A 7,122-nucleotide genomic window follows, 5' to 3' on the forward strand; every position below is an offset into this window, starting at 1 on the left:
CAACTGTTCGTGATAGAGATGATGAGGGGTGATGAACTTTCTCAGCTCGAAGGCTTTCAGAAATTCAAACATTTTTGGCATGCCCGGAGATTTCAGAGTGGATACGGATTTAAATCCACTTGAATCGATTTTGGACGGAAGAAAGACATTTCGATTTGATGATCAAAGACGTAGACGATTCGAAATCTAGAAAGAGAGAGATGGATTTCGAAGAACTCCTATCTTTAAGAGTGAATTATCCAATAAATATCAATGTCTAACGTGTAGGGATTTTCTAATGATTACTCCTACCGTCAAGAACCCAAAAATCTGTTCCCAATAAACGTATCATTTAATGTTATCATAAAAACGGACAGTTTATACTAACTGTGCAAGAAAAAGTTGTCAAAAATATTAGTCATTACTTATATATTGAGAGGCACATGTCTTCAATTCTTTTGAGGAATGAATGATTTGATTTTTGGCGGGAAAATGAACTTGAACAAATACATTAGCAAAAGACAGTTGTCCTAATATCCAGAAGATGAAGAGTCTAATTACACCAATAGTTAGACATTTATTCTTCTTTTCACATTTTCAACTTCCTTTTGGAAATCAGTCTATTAGATGTATACGTTTAATTATGCAATGACACCACGTGCAACACGCGTGTCTGGATAGACGTGAGCATCCTCTTGCTCATGACGTAAAATATCTAACGTCTATTAGACGTATCCGTCTATTAGACGTATCCGTCTATTAGACGTATCCGTCTAACCATGTAGGTTAATATAACCAAGACAATTATTCCAAATGAAAAATAAACTACTAGAGTAGACGTATGTCTAAGTAGTTGTGTTTCTCAAACCCTGAATCCATAGGACAAATTAAGACCGCTGTCTTCCATGTCTGTTCAGTTGCGTTTTGAACAATACGTTCCCCCTCAATTTGTGCACGTAATCACATCAATGAAGATCAACAAGAACTAATATATTTCTAAAATGAGAAAACTTAGGTTTCGATAGGGGTTTCGTGAAAATGTCTACAGTTTGTTGATCTTTAGAAACATGTTCTAGACGAATCTGCTTCTGATTGACCTGTTCTCGGATGAAGTGATTCTTGATTATATTATGCTTTGTTCGAGAATGCAGAACTGGATTGTAGGTGATTGCGATAGCACTCGTGTCTGCTTCTTGCTGAACCATGAGATTAGACGATCTCCAAGGAACTGACAAGTTCCACTTGTGCTTCTTCTATCAATTTTGCATCCTGTATAATCTGCATCTGAGAAACTGGTTAAATTGAAACTGGAATCCTTCGGATACCACAGTCTCACATTTTGAGTTCCCTTTAAGTATTTAAGAATACATTTAGCAGTAGTAAAGTGAAAGAGTTTAGGATCAGCCTGAAATCTGCCACAAACACCAAAAGCAAATTGAATGTCTGGCCTAGTAGTAGTTACATACATCAAGGATCCGATGAGTCCTCTATATGCTGTTACATCGACACTTTGGCCACCTTCATATTTATCCAATTTACTAGAAGAACTCATTGGAGTAGCTGCTGGAGAACAGTTCTCCAAACCAAACTTCTTTAGCAATTCCTTGGTGTATTTGGCTTGGTTGATAAGAGTTCCATTTTCTAACTGACGGACTTGAATCCCAAGGAAGAATGTAAATTCTCCCATCATGCTCATTTCAAATCTGTCCTGCATCAGCTTAGCAAACTTCTCACACAATTTGGGGTTAGTTGAACCAAAAATAATGTCATCAACATATATTTGAACAAGTAGAATGTTAGAATCTTTAGTGAATCTAAACAAAGTTTTATCTACTGTTCCAACAACAAAGTCATAATCAAACAAAAATTCAGTTAATGTGTCGTACCAAGCTCAAGGAGCTTGTTTTAGACCATACAATACTTTGTCAAGCCTATAAACATGATTTGGTAATACATGATGTACAAATCCGGGGGGTTGCTCAACATATACTTTTCACTTAATTTTCCATTTAGAAAAGAACTTTTCACATCTATTTGAAAAACCTTAAAGTTCTTAAATGATGATTATGCTAGGAAGATTCTGATTGCCTCTAGTCTTGCAACCGGTGCAAAAGACTCATCAAAATCAATACCTTCCTCTTGTCTATATCATTGAGCAACTAAACGAGCTTTATTTCTAATGACTAAGCCATCTTCACTAAGCTTGTTTCTAAAGACCCATCTTGTTCCTATAACTGACTTGTCAGTTGGTCTAGGAGTAAGATACCACACTTTATTTCTCACGAATTTGTTTAACTCCTCCTGCATAGCATTGATCCAATCTGGATCAATTATAGCTTCACCAATTTTTCTTGGGTTCAATCTGAGAAATAAATGCAGAGTTGGCCATTTCATCCATCAGTTGACGTCTTGTCCTTCGAGGAGAGAAAGGATTTCTGATGATCAGTTCTAGTGGATGATTTCTGTTCCATCTGAAGTTGGATCCAAGGGGATTGGTCATCTGAACAGGTGACTTCACGACGTCTAAACTCTCAACTTCTTGTTGAACAGGAGTTTGTACATCTGGTTGAACTTCAACCGGATCAGCCACTAGATCAGACTGAGCAATCTCTTGTCTAGAGTTTCTTCTTCATCACTTACAGACTAAAGACTGGTTGCTTTTAGTCTGTCATTAAGATCAATGGATTCATTGGATTTGCTCTCAACAGGCTCATCAAAAACTACATGGAGGGATTTTTCAACAGTCTGTGTTCTTTTGTTGTATACTCTATAAGCCTTGCTTACTAATGAGTATCCCAACATTAATCCATCATCTGCCTTAACATCAAATGTAGTCAAATAAACATTTCCATTGTTATGGATAAAACATTTACACCCAAATATCTTATAATAAGAAACTGTGGGAATTCACCCATAGTACAGTTCATAGGGGGTTTTATCAAAATGTTTATTAATTATTGACCGGTTTTGTGTATAGCAGGCAGTACTAATGGCTTCCGCCCAGAACCTCTGAGGTACATCTGATTCAGCAAGCATAGATATCGTTGCTTCCTTCAGAGTTCTCACTCTTCTCTCAACAATGTCGTTTTGTTGTGAAGTTATGGCACTAGACAACTTGTGTCTAATTCCAGTCTCCTCGAGATAGGATGATAGGTACCTGTTTGTGAACTTAGTTCCCTGATCACTTCTAATGCATGCAATATTCAAGGATTTCTGATTCTGAATTCCATTAAATATTCTAATCAAATTTTCAGCATTTTTATCTTTTGAAGGTAAAAATGCAACCCATGTAAATCGAGAAAAATCATCAATAACAACTAGGGCAAATCTCATCCCTATGTAAAAGTTTTAGGCAACGGTTGGATTGTGATTTCCCTTTAGTTTTGAACGATGATCTGCCCTGTTTACCTAACTGGCAAGCAGTGCATATCTTGTCCTTTGAGAAATTAAGTTTGGGCAAACCAATGACTAAATTGTTTGAACAAATGTTGTTAATTCAAACGTTTATGCCATAACCATTTCTGGTCATTCTTGGCAATCATGCACATAGGATCAGATACTTCTTTTTGCCAATTCATCTTGTATGAGTTTCTTACTCTACTACCAGTTAGCAGAATATTTCCATTTTGGTCCTTAACTAGACATGAGTGAGTTTGAAAATCAACTGACAATCCATTATCACACAATTGACTGATGCTTATCAGGTTATAGCACATGTTGTCAACAACCAGCACGTCATTAATAGTTAGATTACCATGGATAATCTTACCCTTACCCATGGTCTTACCCTTCTTGTTGTCACCAAACGTGATCTTAGGTCCAGAGCAATCTGATATATCAGTGAGAAGCCGTCTGTTTCCTGTCATATGCCTGGAACATCCGCTATCAAGATACCATACAGATTCCTCCAGTCCTTCGTTTATATGTACCTACATAAATAAATATTTACAATCTTTTGGTACCCACTTTCAATTGGGTCCTCAGTCAATTATTTCCTTCAGAATTCATATTTGAGTTATTCTGATGTATTTCTCATTTTGTGCTTTAATTAATGCATAAGTTTTTGACTTAGCAGACGACTTTCTTCTAGCCACTAATCCTTTAGCTTTTGAAGAAGACTTTCTTTTAAAACTCCTTGACTTAGAGTCCTGTTTTAAATTGCCAGACTTATTAGCTGCTTCTAGCTTATTCATAAGCCAGCTAAAAGTCGGCGGAACATAAATTATTTCATTTTTGAAAGCAACTTCTTCATGAATAGGATCAGATTCAATGTCATTCATACTCCCTTTGACAAAGCTTATTGGCTTAAACTTGTCATTTGGAGAATTTGACTCTTTGTAGGACAGATTAGGGTCATTGCTGTTATATCCCAAATCGGATCTAGATCTAGTAGGTTTCAACATACTGATCTGATATTTGACAGCATCTCCTGATCTTGTCCATGCACTGACAATATAGTTTAGTCTCTTGTTTTCGGATGAAAGAGTTTGAACTTGTTCTTTGAGCATCTCATTCTTAGATGAGATCTCTGTTATGTTTTCATCAAAAACGTTTGGTTCAGATTCTTGGTTTGGAGAAAGATTTTCATCAAAAACGTTTGGTTCAGATTCTTGGTTTGGAGAAAGAACAGTTGATTCATATTTAACTTTCATTTCATAAAAAGAGTCAGCTAACTTTTTGTACTCAATGGCCATTTCATTGAGTGCATTAGTTAACTCCTCGTTTGTAAATTCTGGTGCAGAGATATCATTTACCTTAGATTGGTCATCTGCCATCAGACATGTTACAGTTTCATTCTCTTTTTCAGCGGGAGACTCCTTAGTATCGTTGTCAGCCCATCTGAACTTGTTATGACTGCAAATGAATGCTTTCTAGTTCTTCTTTGCTTGAGAATTCACACCGTGGATCTGGTTGAGCTTATCCCATATTTCTTTTGCAGTGGAACATGACTTGATCTCACAAAACATATTCATGTTGAGTGACTGGAACAGAATGTTCTTAGCAACATTATCCAGATTGTTGGTCACCTTTTCTTCAGTAGTCCACTCACTTCTTGGTTTTGAAAACTTTATGGGGCCATCGGTGATAACACTCCACATATCATAGTCAATAGCAGCCAAGTGAGCTTGCATCCTTATCATCCACAAATCGTAGTTATCCTTTGACAGAAGAGGAATTTCATTGATGCAATACATGCTTTGGGTTCTTGATGCTTGAGAATAGAAACAAGGCTCTGATACCAATTGATAGGATCGGCTTTATCGATAGAGACGGGGGTCTGGCTAAGGATGAAGACTTATGAAAAACAGTTTGAAAGAAATCCTGTTAGGGATTTAATTCGCTTTCTATTCTATGCAAACTTGTGTAAACACTTGAAACGGATTCAAGGCGGAATTGTTTACTTGGGTTTGAAGCACAAGATGAAATATGAAATGATGACAGAAATGAAGAACACAACAGTTTGTTTATGGATGTTCGGAGAAACTCTCCTACGTCACATCTTCTTCAAACCACCGGAAGGATTCACTATAATATTATTAGAATGAAATACAGTTTACACACACTTAGCTCACTATTGAACATAATACTTTCTGTTCAATTACAAGATGAAGAATATCACTCAGCTAAAGGTGTTTTGATTCTAGCTCTCTCTCTCGATTCACACACAGTACAATCAGAAAGAAGCTTTTCATAATAAGTTTAGTAAGCAAGATGATTGCGTAGTTTCTCTCTCTATAATCAGATTGCTTGTTCGTAAGACTTGTTAAGGCAGATTGTCCGTTATCCTTGAGATTTGTTAAATACTGAGCAGGAGCTAACGGTCGAATCTTCAAGAATGATACGTGGCACTCTTCCATTGGAAAGCCTCCATTGTACACAGAAGGTTCTGAGCACAAGGATCGTGGCCGTACATCACTGGTAGTGCGCCGAATATTCCATCAGGGATGTATCTTCAAAACGGGTAATGTGAGGAAAATTCTCTTACGTGACATTCCTTGATTGGATGCATATAGTTGTTGTACTAATCTTCACTAGAAAGTGGAGGAGAAGTAGGGTACAGCTATAGCACGTGGGTAGGAGAAATACTAGATTCAAGCGTGCTGCTTAAACTGAGCATTAAACGTATTTTAGTTAGACGGATTGTGAAAATAAGTCTAATGAAATAAGTCATCTCCTTCTAACAGAAAACGTCTATTAGACCGCCTGGTCTAATAGAATTACACTCGCGTCTAATTACAATAACCATTAGACTACACGTTTGACTCCACTGAGTTAGACTACACGTCTAATTCCGGTTCTAACTCAGACTTGTCTGAAGGAGTTAGACTCACGTCTAACTTTCATTAATTAGACCACACGTCTAATTATTCAATAACCATTAGACTGCACGTCTAACTCCACTAAGTTAGACTGCACGTCTAATTCCGGTTCTACCTCAGACTTGTCTGAAGGAGTTAGACTCACGTCTAACTTTCATTAATTAGACTACACGTCTAATTATTCAATAACCATTAGACTGCACGTCTAACTCCACTGAGTTAGACTGCACGTCTAATTCCGCATAAATTAGACTACCCGTCTAATAACAAATATATTAGACTACACGTCTAACTCCGATGAGTTAGACTATACGTCTAACTCTGAATATCAATTAGACTACCCATCTAATTATAAGCATATTAGACTTACGTCTAATTCCGTGCATTCATTAGACTATCCGTCTTATTCTTTACATCTATAAGACTACACGTCTAACTCCGATGAGTTAGACTGTACGTCTAATTCCGTGTATTCATTAGACTATCCGTCTAATTCTTTACATCTATTAGACTACACGTCTTACGTCTAACTCCGATGAGTTTGACTGTACGTCTAATTCTATTAGACTTACGTCTAATTATGTGTATTCATTAGACCATCCGTCTAATTCTTTACACGTCTATTAGACTACACGTCTAACTCCGATGAGTTAGACTGTACGTCTAATTCTATTAGACTTACGTCTAATTCCGTGTATTCATTAGACCATCTTTCTAATTCTTTACACCTATTAGACTACACGTCTAACTCCGATGAGTTAGACTGTACGTCTAATTCTATTAGACTTACGTCTAATTCTATTAGACTTACATCTAATTTCGT

The sequence above is a fragment of the Impatiens glandulifera genome, unplaced genomic scaffold, assembly GCF_907164915.1.
Source record: "Impatiens glandulifera unplaced genomic scaffold, dImpGla2.1, whole genome shotgun sequence".
NCBI classification, from domain to species: Eukaryota; Viridiplantae; Streptophyta; class Magnoliopsida; order Ericales; family Balsaminaceae; genus Impatiens; species Impatiens glandulifera.